General features: G+C 35.8%; 1 protein-coding gene across 2 annotated transcripts in view; it reads right to left on the bottom strand.

Moving 5' to 3' along the window:
• The window catches only part of GRM8 (glutamate metabotropic receptor 8), a 723,043-nt gene that overhangs the window by 441,031 nt on the left and 261,411 nt on the right, over window positions 1–20,601 (bottom strand). The gene's annotated exons all lie outside the window — the stretch shown is intronic.

The raw sequence follows: 20,601 nt of genomic DNA, 5'->3' as shown, positions 1-20,601 counted from the left end.
TAGGGGCAGCTTAATGTCTTTTTTGGTTTCCTGTCTCCAGCACCAGCACAAAAAGTGGGATAGAGTAAGTACTCCAAAATATTCTTCAAGTTACATTGAAACAGAAAATGGCACTTCATAGGACCAAACTAAGAGTCAAATACATTTCCACAAGAATAAAAGAAAAGATTTACACACTAAAAAAAAGAAAAGATTTACTCATTAAGCGAGGGTGCACAGAGATTTCTTAAAACTCTGAATATTTCACCTTAAAAGGAAAGGGACACAGCAGGCATCTGCTTGTACACTGGAAATTTTCCTACAAAGTAATATTATGATTTCCTCCCCTTGAAAGAGAGAAACATACATATCATGATTTCTACACTGAGTATTTAGGGAGTGAACACGGTTTGTTCAAACAGAAAAAAAATTGGAGATACTAATATACTGGTCAGCATGACCCAGCCAGGAAACTTGATTTGCTAAACTTATCTTCCTAAGTAAAACAAAACAAATTGGGCCAATAGAAATAATAAAGTGCTGCCCAAGGCTCTCCTTAGATCTTCCGAAAAAGTAAGTCAATGAGAAATAGAATTGCGTTTGAGAGGAAAGGACCACCGTGTCTCTGGTCTGCTCTGAAGGACAAGAGGGATGGGGCAGGGACAAGGGTTGGGAGAAGGGGTTAATGATTCATTGTTCACAGACCGGGGCTGTTGGGTGTCTGTTGTAGTGTTTTAATGTCACTCATAGGGCCTAACTCTACCATCCCAATCTCCCTAGGACATAAAAAAAAAAAAAAAAAAAAAAAAAAGGGACTTACAGAGTAGAGCCCTGCTCCATGAGACTCCTTCATACTATATCTGCTGTGGGACTCATTCATCCTGAAACACAGAATGCCTGGACCATAAGCATATACTACATTAGGTCCATAGGTAAGGTGGATGTTTGGTAGTTCTTGGCATTGACTCATTTATTCACAATGCTCAAGATATATGAGATTTTACACACACACACACACACACACACGCAACATATATATATGTTAGATATATATGCTAGATATGTTAGATATATCTGTATACATATCATATATATGTATATATACACATACCTGTATATATAACATATATATAACATATACATACAATCTGTATATATAACATATATATGTTAGATATATATATGTTAGATATATATGATATATATATGTTAGATATATATCTGTGAGATATATTTATCTCACAGATAATTCTACAAATTATACAAAACATATATATATTCTACGAAACATATATATATATTCTATAAATATGTATTCTACAAATTCTAAAAATATATATATTATATATATACTACATATATATATTCAACAAATATATATATATATTCTACATTATATATATTCTACAATATATATTCTACATAGAATATATAGAATTCTACATAGATATAGATATAGACAATTCTACATAAAGATTCTACATAGATATAGACAATATATAGAATTCTACAATATATATATTCTACAAATATATATATTCTGCAAATATATATATTCCAAAAAATATATATATATTCTACAAATTCTACAAATATATATCATACAAATTATATTATTTATATATATATTCTAGAAATACATATTCTACAAATTCTACAAAACATATATATACATATAACGTATATATATGATCTGTATATATAACATATACATAATTCTACAAATTCAATGAATAACAATAGCCTATGCCAGATTAAGAACTCTAAAGCTAAGGTTATCTGCAAACCTCTTAAATCTATCCTCCTTGGGAAAAAAAAAATGCAACAATCTCAGACACATTACATGGGCCTTCCTTCTTCATTTTCTCTTTATTTAGAAAAATCATCTCTTCCTTTTGCTCCTAAATACAATTGCATCCCTAAAAATGCCTGAAAGCATGTTAACATATTTAATCACAAAACCAAACGCAGCCTTCATGTTTAGAAACTTACAGTACTTCACATACTATTTCTTTAATCCAATTCAGAGTCTTAAGTAGGTCCAAATTCATATATAGTCCTAATAAGCTTTGAAATAATAGTCCTCTCTTCAAGAAGAACAGTACTGTTAATATATAACTGGTTAAGGTTAAACTAATAAATCATAATCAAGCAAAAGTAGGTCTTGATGAAACTGCCTTAAGCCTCCATGATTTTACAATTCCATATTCAGCACTCATAATAAATCCCAATTCATGTGTGTGAATATATAAATATTCATGCATTGTTAAATGTGCACCTATAAATGCACAGGATACATATGCAAATATAAATGTGTTTTACGACTTCAGCTTATGAAAATGTCTCATAGACATATATTGGTCTTGGAGAAACTACCACTTTGATATCCATTAGATGTAATATATGAGTTTACCATTGTGTCATCATCATGGTATAATGCCATTGTCTAAGATTTATCTATTAGATAACTCAGAGGTATGTAAATGCTCTGGAAATAAAAAGAAAATTGTGAAGCCATTAAATCATGGTCAATAAAACATTTCTGTATCCATCATAATCTAATCCTCCAACTCCATCAAGTTTTAGCTGCAATGACTTCCAAACCCATTTACCACTTTTGGGTCTTCCTCTCCATCCTTGTTATAATGATGATGAATTGTTCAGATTGGCTGACCGCTGTTACAAGATCAAGCCAAAGCCAAGCTTTGAAAACCCAAACCAATGATTAAATCGATAGAGTTGCCCAAATTAAGAAGCAGGCAAGGCTCCACATTAAATGGTTAAGCTTTAGTGCTCCCTGAGTTCTACTATTTACTCAACCCAGGAAGCCAGAACAATGAAATTAAACATTTGGACTGTGTTGCAGTTCCTCCCACAAAAGTTCTCAAAGAATTTTAGGAAGAAAAAGTCCTAAAATGGTTTTCCTATTACACAGCTTGAAGAAACCATTGGATTCAATGGCTCAATGCTAATAAGCCTTAGTTGACAACAATAAACTTTTCTAAATAAATTATTTGATCCATGTTAAATTTGTGTTGGCCTGTCAATGGCAGGTTGTGGAAGATTGTGGGATGGGGGTAGCCAAGACTGGTCAACAGAATAGAAATCATAGCCAGCAACCCCTTTATATGGACAGGGACTGGGTGGTAACAAAGCTAAAAACAAATAACCAAGAGATAGGGAAAAAGCCATAAAAAGAATGGGAAATATATGTTGGACACTTAATCTATGTGTTAGACTTTGCTAAGTGTATTTAACATTATTGTATTTTCATCTACATTTCATTCATTCATTCAAATGCATTCATAGGTACACATGTGTGTGAATATATATCTACACATATATACACATACCACTGGATATGAAGTAGATGAGGAAACTGAGGTCCAGAGCGGAGTTACTCCAGATCTCACAATTGGTGAATTGCCAATAGGGGCTGCAATTACAGGCCAGCCTTAGCAGATGCACTTAACCAGTTTACTATACTGCTCCCTCTCCCCCATAAGTCTATGAAGAGGGCTAATTTCCAAGAGACTGGTCAAACTGGAGGTTGTAAGCAAAGTCCAAGGCTTGGACAGGTGATCTGGGCTTCCAGTGCTGAGATCCAAGTCAGGCAGGGACACAGGCAGCCACAGAATCAGGACATACAGGGCAGTGTCTAGAGATTCATTTAAGGCAGAAGGACATAGGAGGAAACAGCTCTTAGGTATAAATCAGGGCCCATGTTGAGACTCAAGTCTCACATCAGAGCAAATTTAGAAACATATGAAAAAGGGAGGATTTCAGAATTTGAAAAAAGGTCCTGGACACTTTGGCCTGATTTATAAGGCACGAATCTATGTTAATTAAGTGTGTACAAGTCCATGGAGGCAGGGGTGCGGCCTGCAAGTCACTGCAGCTGAACACCAGATCTCCTAGGCTGAGGACCACTCATGCTTCTAAAATCTCCACTGAGTTCCAAATGTGGTGCTTTCCTCTTTTCCAATTATCACCGTCCTCATCCCCATATTAGAAACAACAACAACAAGACATCTACTTGGGATGGGAAATGCCATGGATAATACTGTACTATGGGTCAAATAATACATTCAAGAACCAGTCAATTCAGTGAAAAAAGAAAAATCAAATTGCTTATTTTGCATCATGCAGAGAAAAAAAATAAATTACTATTTGAACGTTGTGCTTTTCAATAGTTGTACTAATGTTGGGTAGACATAGTCACCAGGAATCTCCACACTTTGTTGCTTTGGTATATTATTTTTTAAACTGACTTTTCTTCTTGGAATCAAATTTATCCTTTTGGGATGCTTAATTCCTTAATGTCAATCTTTTTTTTTTCCCACTAAGCAAGCAAGTTCTTTGTTTTTTCAACTAAATTCTTTAATCAGCTTTTGTTCAGAAACTGTTTATGTCTATCTGCATTACAAATGCTAGATTTAACCAATCTATCAATCCAAGATAATACAAGGAGGAATCCTGTCAGTTCGCCCTTTCCTCTCAGGAACAAGATACCGTATTCTGTACTTTTGAAGAAAAGAAATAATAGGATTAGACTAAGATTGAGGACAAGAGGATGTCAGGCCAAAGAAAAGCATGTAGTCCTTCTGGAGTCTTCCCATCTTATATGGGGAATTGTAATCCATTTGTGCTAAATGCTTTGAGTATTCTCATTATGCAAAAAAAACCATTACAGCCTAGTATATTTTGTTACCATAGTTCTGCCTACTGGGAACTATAATTAAAGTACATTTGAGCAAATGCGATTTTATTTGTTATTAAGCAACTAAAAGCTTAGTCAACCTTGCAAATATGGCATTATCTTAGGATTACAATATGAGCCAGCCAGCTATCCAGTAAACTTTATTAGGTCCTATCTTTATTAGCAATGCCTCCTATTCCTTTTGCAGGAGACTTCTATAATACTATGTAACAGTAGTTCTCAAACGTTAGGATGCATCAGAAGGCTTGTTGAACAGTACTGAGCCAGCCTCCCAGAGTTTCTCATTCCTTAAATCTGGGAAGGGCTCTAAAATCTGCATTTCTAATATGTCCCTAGGGCATGCTGATGACGCTGGTCTGCAGACCACACTTTAAGAACCACTGCTATACCACATAGTTGTTAGAGCTTTGGAGTCAACCAACCTGGGTTCATATCCTAGCTCTTCTAATATCTGTATGTCCTTGGGCAGCCTACTTCATCTTTCTACACCTCAGTTTTGTTTTTGTTTTTGTTTTGTTTTGTTTTTTAAGATTTTATTTATTTGACAGAGACAACCAGTGAGAGAGGGAACACAAGCAAGGGGAGTGGGGGAGGAAGAAACAGGCTCCCAGTGGAGGAGCCTGAGTGGGGCTGGATCCCAGATCACCGGGATCACGCCCTGAGCCGAAGGCAGACGCTTAACGACTGCGCTACCCAGGCGCCCCTACACCTCAGTTTTTTAATCCATTTAGTGGACATAACAATACCTATCCAATAAGTTTATTGTGAGAATTAAATGAGATAAAAATATGGAAAGTATTTAGCCCAGTGCCTGGCAGGGAGAAAAAGCAATGCATGGAAGTGATCAGTTTATTATTATTATTGTTCTTAATTGGATAAATATATCAACAGCAAGTTCAAGGTATTCACAGCCAGCATTGTGCATCAGACTCACCTGCTGCACAGGTAAAATTTTTGAAAAATTCACACAATGAGCTACCTTCCACCTCAGAGATTCTGATTTCATTGACTCTAAGATGCCACTGATTATAAGATGGACCATTATTTTATGTACAGCTAAGAAAGAAATTCTGCAATTATACCAGGACTAAACTAATAGGAAATATATCCATATTTTGGAAATGAGAAAATGTGAAAAAAAAATGTACCTCCTGGAATTAATAAAATACAGTAGGTAAAGATGTAAATTTGGGCTTGCTTCCCAGACTGTTGTGATGTACAATTCTGGTTAAAAAACACTGACCTAGTCAATATGATAGCTGCAGAGGGAACTCAAAGTTCAGATGCCTCAAAGCTAAGAGAGCGCACAGGTTGGAAGGCCTGGAACTACAACATAGGCCAATCTCATGATCCACCATATAATTCCATTGGTTATTAATGAAACCAAAATATTTCCACTTGGTTTGATAGCATTTTCACTCCAAACTTGGAAGAGGCCTTCTCTCACTGAATAGCAGTTACTCACATGGTGAGAACAAATCAATCCATTGGTAGAGCCAATCAGATCAGAGGAGTATATAGTACAGTCTGCAGAAGGTGTTAGAGCAAGACAGATTTTTCTTCATAAACATGAATTCCAGTCCTGAGATTTGAGGAGTACTGGGGGAGACTTTTAAGGAAGACACAACATGATTTCCATTCAGGAGAGAAGGGAGCATGGTCAAGGTCCCACACATAATGAGACTTGCCGTAGTAACTTTTTATCCTCCATCTTGATTTTTAAATTGTACTTTGTAATATGTTGGGTAAAAGAAGCTGATTTTGTATAATCTGATTGTTTTATCAGATTTATGGTAGTTACAATTTCCCTTCAATCTAAGAACCCTGGATGAAGACATTAGTAGCACATGACCTCCTTCAACTTTATACTAATGCTCTCACTCATAGGAAATCCATTCGTTCTGTAACATAACATAGAACAGGGCAGTATCTTCTGATATTTTATCTGGGAGCTTACAATTTCTATAACTTCAGTAAAATGTTTCTGGTCGTCTCCATGCACGAGTGAATTATAACAAGAAAATAAAATAAAATGCATTTTAGCTCCTGAAAATTCTAAGAATGTAAATCACTAATGAAATGTTGAAATAAAACCATAGCTGTATTTGCAGGTTTCCAACTATGAAAATTTCATTTTAACTCTTTTCTATCTTGTGACTACCCAGTTCCTCCTTAAATGAATGGGATCACTAATAACTATGAGTTTGCTAATGAGAACTCAATCTAGATAGACAAACAAACATAAGATGTGTAAGTCAGTGAGTACAAAGGACATTTGTTAAAGGTCCAAATAGTGACAAACTATAGCAGTCATAATTACAATTGAAAAATATATGAGTTTGGATGATTTTCTCATTTTCTCACTGTATTAGAACCCCCCCCCCCACACACATACATACACACACAATCAATGAAATCTGTATTTCCAAAAATATTTTTTTGTATCTTGGAAACCTCTGTTGGACCTGGCTTATATTAAATTTCTTTCTGTAGTTATATATTAAAGATTTACCACAACAGTATTTTTAAAACTGTGATGTTCTTAAAGTTTCATGTTTCTAGTTACAGAGGAGGAAATACAAGATATCATGAAACAACAAAAATGCCTACATAATTTAAATGATTGTACATGTAGAATATAATTTAATATGAAACTCAGTCACCTGAATAATGACATCCTAGACACAGGTTACACTGGTCATTGAGTAATATATGTCAACTTAATAGAGGAGGGAGCAGCAATATCTTTGTAGGAAATTAGTTTCTGTTTTACTATAAATATAGAAGATGGTATTTTTTAACTGATCTCTCTTAAAGGTTTAGTGAATGCTACCCCTATTTTCCACACAAGAATACAAAGACCGAGCTTGTAATTCTTCAATTCCATCCACCTATGGTAATATCCAACTGACTCATGTGACCTTTCCACAAAGATTTATCATTATTGAGGGAATCTTTGTACACCTTATCTATTTTTCCCAAAACATGTACAAACTTCCTGAAGTTTCATTTCTTCTACATATTTGCTGATTTTAAATATTTTCAGTTCCTGGGGCGCCTGGGTGGCACAGCGGTTAAGCGTCTGCCTTCGGCTCAGGGCGTGATCCCGGCGTTATGGGATCGAGCCCCACATCAGGCTCCTCCGCTATGAGCCTGCTTCTTTCTCTCCCACTCCCCCTGTTTGTGTTCCCTCTCGCGCTGGCTGTCTCTATCTCTGTCAAATAAATACATAAAATCTTTAAAAAAATAAATAAATAAATAAATAAATAAATAAATAAATAAATAAATAAATATTTTCAGTTCCTTGGAAGATGTAAGAAAAAACCGAAAAAATAAGCATTAACAGTGGCTTGGAGATTCTGGCTTGTTTTAACAAAAACAGCAATTATTTCAAATCCTCTGCTGATTAGAAAGTAGTGGATCTCACTTGATATGTCAAAGCATTTTGATATTATGTTTTGTACTCCCATAAAATGCCATTGTCATCTCTAATAATTATCTGAATGTTCAACTTTCCCCAATATCTTTTTCTTAATCTTATGTGTCTGTTAGGTTATTGGTTGCCTAGGAAAAATATGCTACAAAGAGGCCAACACAACAATTTTAGGAAGAAAGAATAACAGCCAAATGCCCTTTCTTCTTTAGTACAATTTCTAGGATTCCAGAAAATATAGACACGTAGCCCACATCACCTTCAGAGAGACTTCTAGAAGATCTTTCAACTTATCCTTGTGGATGGAATGGAGTAAGTAAATTGAGTGAATGAATAACAAGGCAGATTAGTCCCAGTTTCAACGGCTATACCCAGAGGGTGCCAATTAATAGAACAACATCAATCTGGGTCCAGGTTTGGAGCATCATAGAAGGATTCTTTCCTAGGTTCCACTTGTTTCAACATTTTATTCAATGTCCTGGGTGAGAATATAGAGAGGACATCATAAAATTTGTAGAAGGGAAAGTGACCATATTAGATGACTCAATTAGGATCAGAAAAGAAGGGGCGCCTGGGTGGCTCAGTCGTTAAGTGTCTGCCTTTGGCTCAGGGCGTGATCCTGGAGTTCTGGGATTGAGCCCCGCATCAGGCTCCTCTGCTGGGAGCCTGCTTCTTCCTCTCCCACTCCTCCTGCTTGTGTTCCCTCTCTCGCTGTCTGTCTCTCTCTCTCTGTCAAGTAAATAAATTAAAAAAAAAAAAATCTTTAAAAAAAAAAAAGGAAAAGAAAAGAAGCTGACAGGTTAGAAGCAAGGGCTAAATACAATGAAATGAAAAGTAACTGAAATAAATTTTAAATGAGGTGATTAAGTCCAAAAGAACAATTGGTTTGTACAGAGTGAACAGTAGCAATGGTTTAGTAGCAATCCATGTTTAGAGATTTTAGTCTACAGAAAGGTTAATATGAATCAACAGTAGAAAGAGTGTTTATTGAATGAATGAATAAAATAGTGTAGAATCAGTGGGAGAGGAGAAGAAAGTAGGGAAGGGCAGGGGAGGGAAGAAGAAAGAAAGGGAAGACAGGGAGCGGGAGAGGAGGAAAAAGGGGAAGAGGAGGGGAGGCGGAGAGGAGAATCTATATGAAAAGCAGCAAAAGCTCCATCTGTTTCTGTGCAGCCCAGACCAGCCTGGAAGTACTGCAGTGTAAGAATGGACAAACTGGGTTCATTCAGGGGTGACCTGAGACGTACAGTCAAACGAACAAACCAACAAGATCCAAGAAATTCTTGAAGGACTCAGGCACATTTAGCCTTGGAGATCTGATAATCATGTTCAAATATCCTAAGAACTTTAATGGGAAAAAATTAGAAGGTAAGGAAATAAGCTGAGTGCATGAATAAGAAGGCAAATTAGTCACAAACAGTTTCAACAGCAATACCCAGAGGGTACTAATTAATGGAACCACATCAATCTGGTTCTAGGTGTTGAGCATCATAGAAGGATTCTGTCCTAGGTTCCATTTGTTTTAACACTTCACTCAATGTCCTGGGTGAAACTATAGAGAGTCATCATAAAATTTTTACAAGTGGGACAAATGAATGGAAGGCACAAAGCAGCAGAACTGGAGCCTGTAAAAGTAGTTCAATGTCAAAATTCTCCAAAGATGGAAGGCTCAGTTCTCAAAGGATGGAGCTACTAACCACTTTCTCCAGGAGATGTTAAAGCCGTGACTGGAAGATCCTTGGCATAGCTTTTGCCACATTAATTCAAGCATAAGATAGGTGGGGACTAGATAATCTTTGAAAGTCCCACCCAAACTCAAGGTTTCAATATTCGGACATTTTTCTGTGGTGTAAAGTAGGTTCTTGCAAAAGATTTTCTCTTCTAAAAACAATGAAAACAAATGGTTAGCCTCGGGGAGGTGATCCAAGTCTTCAGGAAACCCTAAGAGAATCTTCTATTTGTGTGTTTGCTCTTTAGAGAACTAATCTCCTTCCCCTGGAATGTATTAATATCTGTTTGTCCTCTGCTATACTGGCTGACTTTGAGAATTTGCACACAGCACACTTTATCTTGCTAAATGTAATAGTCTGCCCAGCATTCTTCCTTTATGAGAAATCCCTATCCACTTTCATAAATTATATGAATGGATCTGAAGTGTACTTTCCTTTCTTCAATAGAAACTATTCCCAAAAGTAGCCTGAAAACATGCCGAACATCTGCTCCTGCACATAGTTCAATACATGATATTGATTTGTATTATTATTGGGTGAAGTCTGAATACAAGCAAATTTAACACACTTCTGAACAAATTCCTCCTCCTCCCACGGCCCAGTCACAGGAACTCAAGGAAATCAGAATTCTAATATTTGCCTATGCAAGCTGTAACTAACCAGGTAGTCTGATAAAACAAAAACCACAGTAGAACATTCCAAAACCTAACATAGATTAGATAAATATAGTAAGTATGATAAATATTTCTCTAATTTAACAAATATTTAAAGATATATAAGTATTTTTTATCATCTGCTGTACTTTCATATTCAAAAATGTTGCTTTTCCACCCTGTGAGTTCTCGGGTGCCTCAGTGCTTGTTTTGAGTCTATTATATATGCCTACCCCATCTTTTAATAATCGAATACAATTAATGTTTATCATGGCACAAAGAAAAGTAACCAAAATCCCTAAATCCTGAATTCTTTCTAGTCATCTGCAGAGGCTCTCCCATGCACAGTAAGTTCCCTAACAGATATGTCCATAAAGACTTTCAGAGTAAACACAACCTTATTATTAACTAGGGCTTTGGCCTCAAATACCCCTCTGGTATCCTTCCCTGATGAACTGGGCTGGATCTCATATGAGCTTGGCAGACTCCTGTTGTCTCTTGGGCTAAAGATTAATAAAAACAGCCCCAACAGCTAATCCTTGAGTCCTTTCCCAAGTCTCAGTCTGATTCTAGCCCCTGACAAAGCCTCTTTTCTGGCACAGATTATATCTACCCAGAGGAGGCAGGTTTTCCTAACTGGTAGTCTTTCTATATACCTGTGCTGTCCAAAACAGTAGCCACTGTTCACTTAATACATTGTTAATTAAAATTAAATAAATTTTAAAATTCAGTTCCTTAGTTGTACTAGTTATATTTCAAGTGCTCAACAGCCACATATGGCCAGTGACTAGTATATAGAACATTTTATCACGCTCTATTGGACAGCACTGCTCTAGGATCCCATTCTGTTCCTGACTTGGGCAAACCTTGGTTTTGGAGTTAGGCAGACTTTACCTTCCACCAAAGATCTGAGTGTGCAACTGTTTACTCATTTGTTCATTTAACAAATATTTATCAGTTCCTTTCCTAGCTGCTGGATATATAATCATGAACAAACAGACATGGTACCTGCTCTCATGGAGCTTATGTTCTAGTGAAAGACCAACAATAAACAAGTGAACAGCTAATAGAAAAGATTATTTATTATGAATTTCAATGCTAGTATATCTCCCTTTTAACCTCAAAGTAACAAGGTGTTTTTGTTTCATTCAAGTGAGCCCATCCCTACAGTGGTCAGCCTTTCTCTTGACTTTCTTCAGATGGCAAACACTGACGGTTTTAGGATTTACTTGAGTCTAGTGTGTTTTTCAGTCTTTTTTTCTTTAGAATTTCTGCCCATAGCTTAATTCTTGCCTGTGCTCTCGATTCCCTCACAAAGGGTTCTCCAGGCTTTATAGCTTCAATTATCACATTTTTAGGTGTGACTACTCTTAATTATTTACATTCCCAAATAGTACAACAAACTACTAGGCATCTCCTCTTGGAAGACTCCACCTTGGTTTCTTAAATCTTATCATTAGATCTTCAGAATGCCTCTTGAACTCATATCTCTCTTCTATTCCCAGTGGGCCATACAATCTAAACTCACTACTCATTACTAAAATCATTACTCATACCCGAAATACTAAAATGTATGCCCACACCATGTTTGTCTCCATCCTCTCGCTGGTTGGGATCACCTCCCAGCAGCTGCTGAGACTACCACTCTCTGCAGTGGTGCTGAAAGGACCAACACTGACAGATGAGTGCCTCAGTAGCCTGGCAGACCCACCTCCCCCCACCCCACTTATCCCCAGCAGAAGCTTCCAAAATGGCACCATTTCAAGGGACACTGACCCAGCAGCCAAGTTCATTGGGGTTGGGACTGGCATGGTCAAAATGGTTGGCTCTGGGGCTGGGATTGGGACTGTGTTAGGGAGCTTCATTATTGGTTGTGTGCAGAATTGTTCTCTGAAACAACAGTTTATCTCCTATGACCCCCATGGGGTCTTTTGCTGATAGCAGTCTTTCTCATGTTCTTTGCCATGTGAAAGAGCCATCTCCATTTCCCATATTTCTTTTTTTTTTTTTTTAAAGATTTTGTTTATTTATTTGACAGAGATAGAGACAGCCAGCGAGAGAGGGAACACAAGCAGGGGGAGTGGGAGAGGAAGAAGCAGGCTCATAGCAGAAGAGCCTGATGTGGGGCTCGATCCCGTAACGCCGGGATCACGCCCTGAGCCGAAGGCAGACGCTTAACCGCTGTGCCACCCAGGCGCCCCCTCCCATATTTCTTTCTTCCACATCTCTCATGCCATGTATGTTCCTTTCCCTATACCTCCCCAAGCAGCCTGGGGAAAGTGGTTGGTTTAGGATTCAACAGAGGAAAGATAAATAAATATTGTATGAATAACAAAAATAAATAACCTGTTATCACCCTGGCCAAAAATCTATCCTGGCTCCCTATTAACTACAGAATTAAGTTTTTTTTTTTTTCATGAACTTACTGCTTTGAAAAGATAAGGCTAAAACAGAATGAGTCTGTTATTAAAATGAGTGTTTCATTTAGGAGTAGGAATTATATCCTGTTTAATCTCTAAAAATGATTTTAGATTTTTCAGGCTGATATACCACTCAGCTCCTATGACATATTATGTCCCTGCCTATGTGTCCTCCTATTATCTAGTTAAAACTTTCCTAATCATCTTCCTCCCACAGTTTCCACAAACTCTTCTTCCACAACATAAACACACACACACACACACACACACACACGCACGCACGCACACACACGGGGGAGGGGGGGAACTTTTAAAGATAATTTACTGAGTTCACTGATACAAATGGGAGTTTTAAGAAGCACAAGCAAACTATTTCAGCATTATTTTGGCCAATTTTATATACTTTTCCCATTTCCTTGCCACCCACATGAAGTCTACACTAAAGTCTACACTATGTCTTTTACCATAGGGTCCCAAGCTCAGTAGCTTGGGAGTAAGTCACTAAATGGTTTTCTGCAGGCAAATTTTGCATCAATACCCACAAACTAAAATCATCTCAGCCTTTAACCTAAGGACCTACTGGTAAGTAATCATTTCACCACTGGCCAGGATGATAAAAAATAAAAAAATCAAACTCTTTAAAAAAAGAGAGAGAAACAATTGACATATAGCATTGTATTAGTTTCAAGTATAGAAAATAATGATTTGGTATTTGTGTACACTAGGAAATGATTACCACAATAAGTCTAGTTACCATCTATCACCACACAAAGTTATAAAAAAAATTTTTTTTCTCGTAATAAGAATCTTCAGGATTTATTTTTTGGCAACTTTCAAATATGCATTACAATTTTATTGGCTATAGTCATGGGGTTGAATATTACATTCCCACAATTTGCATATTTTATAATTTGAAGTTTGTACCTATAGACTACCTTCACCCATTTTGACCATTCTCCAACAGCTCCTTTCCCTCTAGCAACCACTGTGCTGTTCTCTGTATCTGTGAGATTAGTTCTGTTTTGTTTGTCCATTTGTGTTCTTTTTTAGATTCCACATAGAAATCATATAGCATTTGTCTTTCTCTGATTTAGTTCACTTAGCATAATTCACACAAGGTCCATCCATGTTGTTGTAAATGGCAAGATTTCCTTCTTTTTATGACTGAGTAGTATTTCATAGTATAAAAGTATGACATCTTCTTTACCCATTCATCTATCAATAGACACTTGGGTTGTTTCCATATCTCAGATATTGTAAATGATGCTGCAATGAACATAGGGGTGCATATATCTTTTCAAATTAGTGTTTTCATCTTCTTCGGGTAAATACCTAGTAGTAGATTGCTGGATCATATGGTAGTTGTTTTGTTTTGTTTTGTTTAGAAACTTCCATACTGTTTTGCATAGTAGCTGCCCCAATTTACATTTCTACCAGCAGAGCAGGAGAATCACCTTTTCACCACATCCTTGCCAACACCTGTTATGTCTTGTCTTTTTGATAATAGGCAAGCATGAGGTCGTATCTCAGCGTAATTTTGGTTTCTATTTCCCTGATGATTAGTGACATTGTGCATCTTTTCAGGTGCCTGTTGGACATCTGTATGTCTACTTTGGAAAAAGGTCTATTTGGGTCCTTTGCTATTTTTTAATTGGATTGTTTCCTTTTTTGTTATAGAGTTATATGAGTTCTTTATATATTTTGGAATGTTAACCCCTTATCAAATATTTGATTTGTAAATATTTTCTCCAATTCAATGGGTTAACTTTTCATTTTGTTGATGATTGTCTTTGCTGTGCAGGTTTCTTAGTTTCATGTAGTCCCATTTGTTTAGTTTTGCTCTTTCTACTTTTGGAGTTAGGTCCAAAAAATCATTGCCAAGACCAATATCAAGGAGATTATCACCTATGTTTTCTTCCAAGAGTTTTATGGTTTCAGGTCTTACACTCAAGTCTTTAATCCACTACTTTATTGTGATCTCAAGCTAAATATTTATCTTCTATGTATTTTAGATGTCTAAACAGCAAAACTGTGATTTGAGTTTATTAGTAATTAAAAGTACTAAAAGATTCTTTCTTAAAATGTTCTAGCTATCTTTCAAAAATATCTATTTCCTTTTCATGAGGATTAAGTGTACAAAAGTCATGTCTCATTTATTATGATCATAACCTGCTCTAGCAATCAAAGAGGAACTTTTTCTTATCTTTCTGTTATATATTATTGTGGTTGAATTAATTCTTGTATAGTATGTCCTTAAAACAATTATACAAGCTAAATGATAAAGTTACTAAAACCCATTTTTTACTTTTTTCTGCATAATACTGTTTCTGCTGTCATAAATGTACTAGACTCTGAGAAGCTACGTAGACTTTTATATTTGTTACTCAGATCCCTTGAAAAATGTTCAAAAATATTAATATACATACTTGTATATGTATACACAATATAAGGTAAATTATCATAAACAATTTCCCTAAACAAGACTAGATCGTAGCAAATCAATGTTTAATCCATTTCCCAATACCATTTTACAGTAGCTTCAGGTACTAGAATTAATTGCATTGACTTGGAAGAGAACAGAAGACATGTTACATCACAGGTCACAGGCAAACCCTTAATTGTACTTAAATGCTTCTGTATCTCTATGACAATATTTATTTAACAAACACATACAGCACTTGCTATGCCATGCACTGTTCTAAGCCCTTTATAAATGCTAAATAACATTTAACATTGTGAGTTAGTTAGTATCATTATCCCCATTTTACAAATGGGGAAACTGCAGCATAAGAGAAGTAAGTGTCTTGCTCAAGTCCCTAGAGCTAGTAAACGGCAAAGTCAGAATTTGAGCCTAGAAATCGGGCTGTAGAGTCTGAGCTCTGAAGGGCTCTGCCCTTCGGTATTCAATATTATTTCTACATTTGAAATCTAATTCCAGTAGAAGGGTGTTATAGCTTTTAATTATGTGGGGAAAGGAGGTTTCCCTTTGATATATGAAATCATTTTGTGGCTACTTCCATGCAGACACTAAAGGTCTCCTTGATCCCCTACCCCCTGGCTTGCATGCTTTCCTGCTGTGCACCCATCCAGCTCTGTGCTTTGTCCTATGACAGCACCTACCATGATTTCTGCATATTAAATACTAAGTTCTTTAAGGGCAAGGAGTAGGTCTTGTTCACAGTTGCAACTCCAATGTGTATCTTGAGCTGATTAAGCATTGTTACAAATCATCCAGCAGCCAAAGAGTTAAATTGATTTCTTATCAAGTTATGACACCTATAATAAATAAATTTCTTCTCTTTACCATTGGGAGTAGGCACACATTCCAATTTTAAAATTACCAAGTGTGTGGAATTAGGCTTGTGATTTAAAGGAAATGATACTGCAGAAAAATAAGTTAATGGATGGTTCACCCCTGTCTTGTCACAGAGGTTTCAAAATTTGGGGTGTTTCAAACTTAGAGACACTAAAGTCCCTCATTTGAAGAACCGCCAGCACAGCTGCACTGAGCATTTTAAGCTAAAAGTCAAAGAACATATACCAAGCTACAATAACAAAACACTTCCATCAAAACCTTGCAACAAGGAAACAATTGCCAGCTAGCATATTGCTCTCCACAAGAAATGACGTGATGTCATTTTGTGCAAAGGACATCAAAACAACTTGTCAGTTTAACACAGGATTTCGATACACCACGAGAAGCCTTTCACGTATCACTTTAAGCGTTTCCAAGAAAATTGCTACAGAAGTTCTTAAGGCACAATAATTTGAACCTAACTAGACTTACTAACCAACACAAACTATAACTTTTCTAAAATGTCTACCTCTGTATAAGTGGATGAATTTGTTAGCAAAGTCCTACTAATTCTTGGAAAATATAATTCTACAGAGAAACAATGATGCATTTGCTTTCATTCAGGAACATTCACTCAACAAATTGTTAATTATGGACCTATTATTATGTGCTAGGTACTCTATTGGGTATACTTATAGGAATCCGTCTTCACAATAAAACTATTTTTTAATTGAGTTACTAATTCCCAGATTTTTGGTCCAGGTTAATTGCATTAGGGAGTAAGTTCTTAGTATACATGGGAAGAAAAACAGAACTATAGGTGACATAAACAATTCTATATTTTACCTTGGATATCAGGAACATATATAGTTATATGTCAGTTTAAACATGCAGTTTGAGTATTCTGATCAACTGCTCATTTTGCATTTTTGCCTAATTTGAGCAGGCCATTCACTGAAACAGTCAAATTGAGTTTGGCATGGGGCTGGCCATAGGCTGATAAAATGAGGGAGCTGAATGGGCACTGTAAACCACAGGCTCCTGAAGAAAAAAATGAGTTCTGTAGCTCTGGGGCTGGAAATATTTCCTAGCACTGACCGTGCATCAATATATGATTGTTAGAATGAATGAATGACCCCATGTAACCTCTCTGTAACATACAAAACTATAACCCATTTATAAAAATTTCCCTAGGTACCAGACATAAAGATGGGTATTTGGTCACTACCCTAATAATATTAACCCTTCCTAAATGAAGAGATCATATAGAGGCTCTTAAGGCAAAAATATTTTGAAGCTAACTAGATTAATTAACCAAGACAAACTATAACTTTATTAACACCTATTAATTTCAGTGAGATTTCCTTAACTGTCTTAATTATTCATCACTGATTTTTTTACAATTTTTTATTTATTAAATTTTTATTTTAGTTCCAGTATAGTTAACATACAGTGTTATATTAGTTTCAGGTGCACAATATAGTGATTCAACAATTTCATACATCAGTCAGTGCTCATCATGACAAGCGCACTCCCTAACCCCCATCACCTGTTTCATCCTTCTCCCCCACCCACCTCCCCCCTCTGGTAACCATTAGTTTGTTCTCTATAGTTTAGAGTCTGTTACTTGGTCTCTCTCTCTCTCTCTCTCTCTCTTTCTTTGCTTATTGGTTTTGATTCTTAAATTCCACATCTGAGTGAAATCATATGGTATTTGTCTTCCCTGACTCTGTTTTGTTTTGGTTTTTACTTTTTTGTTATCTTTTGGGCTATCCTGATAATTAAGATGGAGGTTAACAAAATGATAAATTATAACTCTGCTTCTTTGTTACCATCTTAAATTCTATTAACAATACAGACTTATCCAAGCTTATCCCCTTTTTATGCCTTTGATAATATAATATGAAATCTGCACCCCCAATCATGCTGTACAGTACCCTTTCTACTATAATACATGTTTGCCTTATTTCCCCACTAAATTGTAAACCAGTATTAAAGACCTAAATGTGAGACCTGAAAGCATAAAAATCCCAGAAGAGAGCACAGGCAGTAATTTCCTGACATCAGCTGTAGCAACTTTTTTCTAGATAGGTCCTCTGAGGCAAAGGAAAACAAAAGCAAAAATAAACTATTGGGACTACATCAAAATAAAAAGGTTCTGCACAGCAAAGGAAACGATCAACAAAACTAAAAGGCAATCTACAAAATGGGAGAAGATAGTTACAAATAACATAACTGATAAAGGGTTAGTATCCAAAATATATAAAGAACTGATACAACTCAATACCCAAAAAGCAAATAATTCAAATGGGCGGAAGACATGAACAGACATTTCACCAAAGAGGACATACAGATGTTCAACAGACACATGAAAAGATGCTCATCATCATTTGTCATCAGGAAAATGCAAATCAAAACTACAATGCGATATCACCTCACACTCATCAGAATGGCTAAAATCAAAAACACAAGAAACAACAGGTGCTGGCAAGGATGTGGAAAGAAAGGAACCCTCTTGCACTGTTGGTGGGAATGCAAATTGTTGCAGCCACTGAGCCTCAAAAAATTAAAAATAAAACCACCCTAGGATCTATCAATCCACCAGTGGGTATTTACTCAAAGAATACAAACATACTAATTCAAAGGGATGCATGACCCTGTGTTTATAGAAGCATTATTTACAATAGCCAAAGTATGGAAGCAGCCCAAGTGTCTATTGATTGATAAACGGAAAAAGAAGATGTGAGATAGATAGATAGATAGATAGATAGATAGATAGATAGATAGATATCATGACCATGACCTTTGGCAATTTGCTAAACATCTCTAAGCTCAGTTTCTCATCTATAAAATGGGCATAAGTGCAATTGCTCCCACAGAATTGTTGTGAATTATGGTAAGAAATATGAAATAATGCATGTTAAGTAATTGGATTGAACTCGACACATAGTATTACTCTCAAACATTAAAGACATACTTTGATACTAAAATATACACACTTAGGAATGTTTTTTAAAGTAAAAGCTGCTTCTTTTCTCCCAAATAATTACATATTAAAAATAAAGTATTTAGGGGTGGCAGAGAATTCAATTCTTCATAAAATAATTCCCACTCTATACATCTTTTAGGTCAAGACATCTACAGTTAGCATTAAAATCACAAATATACTCATGTATGATTAAAGTAGGTGGTACAAATATCAATAATTACTATAATTTAAATTTTTATATTGTTTTAAGTATTGTCACAGGAAAGTAAACCATTTTCTTCAGCACAAGGATGGACTGAAATGGCCTGCAGTTCCCCCACAACTATCTCTCATCCTATCACCCAGACACCCGAGCATTGTGAATCTTTAGTGTTTCATTATTTGGTTATTTTCAGGACACTCAACCATGCCTCTTGAATCACTGAAGAAAACAGCAGGTCTCTGGATTTTGCTTTGTTTTGTTTTAGTCATAACCATTTCAGCTTCAGTTCAACACGATCATCATTCCAACTGTTTCTTTGGAAGCTTATCTTGCAAAGCCAATAAAAGACTGTTCCCAAGCCTAGAGACTTTCTATTTATAGCTTTCCATAAGCCTCTTACAGGTAGGTATTTATTCCAATTGAATATTTAAAAGGTAGGTCCTTTTATGAAATGGCTTTTTTGTTAATTCAAAAAGGGATAATTATTTATAAATTGAAATCCTTTCTAATAGGATTTGAGTTGACCTACAACAAAAGATATAAATAGATTAAGATTGTTAAAATAAATCAAAACATATCAAAGCATTGGAAAAGATGCTGCAAATATAAAAATCATTTGATTATACACAAAATTTAGCTCTGAGCTTCCATGAGACTAAGGCGAAAATGAAAATACAATTGATTAAGCAATTCTCATTACTTTATAAAGCAGATCTGTAATACTTTGATATCCTAATTCGAAGTGTGGTCGTGGTACTAAATTCCAGTAGGAATTTATCTTTTGGGCCTTTCTTCAAGGAAAATTGAGTTTCATAATACACAGTATTTTCATCAATGAGGTTCAGTGGCTGCTTTGAACTTCAATAAAAGTCAATAGCATGACATTATGCCAGTAATTTTAAAATTATTTTTAGCCATGGAACCTAGAAAATAAAATATTATGCAGCAGCTCAATATATAAAATACATAAATAAGAACTTCTCTAATTGAAGCAGAGTTAAGGGGCCTGAAGCTACCATAATCACGGAGTACAGAATCTGGGCAAGGAAAAGGCCTATGTAGCCAATAAGCTGATCATATTAGCTACAAATATAAAAATGTAAATCAAATGTCCTACAGCTAATATCACACTTAATAGTAAAAGACTGCATGCTCTTTCCATAAGACTGGGGACAAGGCA

Source organism: Ursus americanus, chromosome 3 (genome assembly GCF_024610735.1).
Source record: "Ursus americanus isolate L20-20 chromosome 3, mUrsAme1.1.p, whole genome shotgun sequence".
Taxonomy (NCBI): domain Eukaryota; kingdom Metazoa; phylum Chordata; class Mammalia; order Carnivora; family Ursidae; genus Ursus; species Ursus americanus.
Note: the sequence above shows the minus strand (reverse complement) of the source record. Positions and strands in the feature narration are given on the sequence as shown.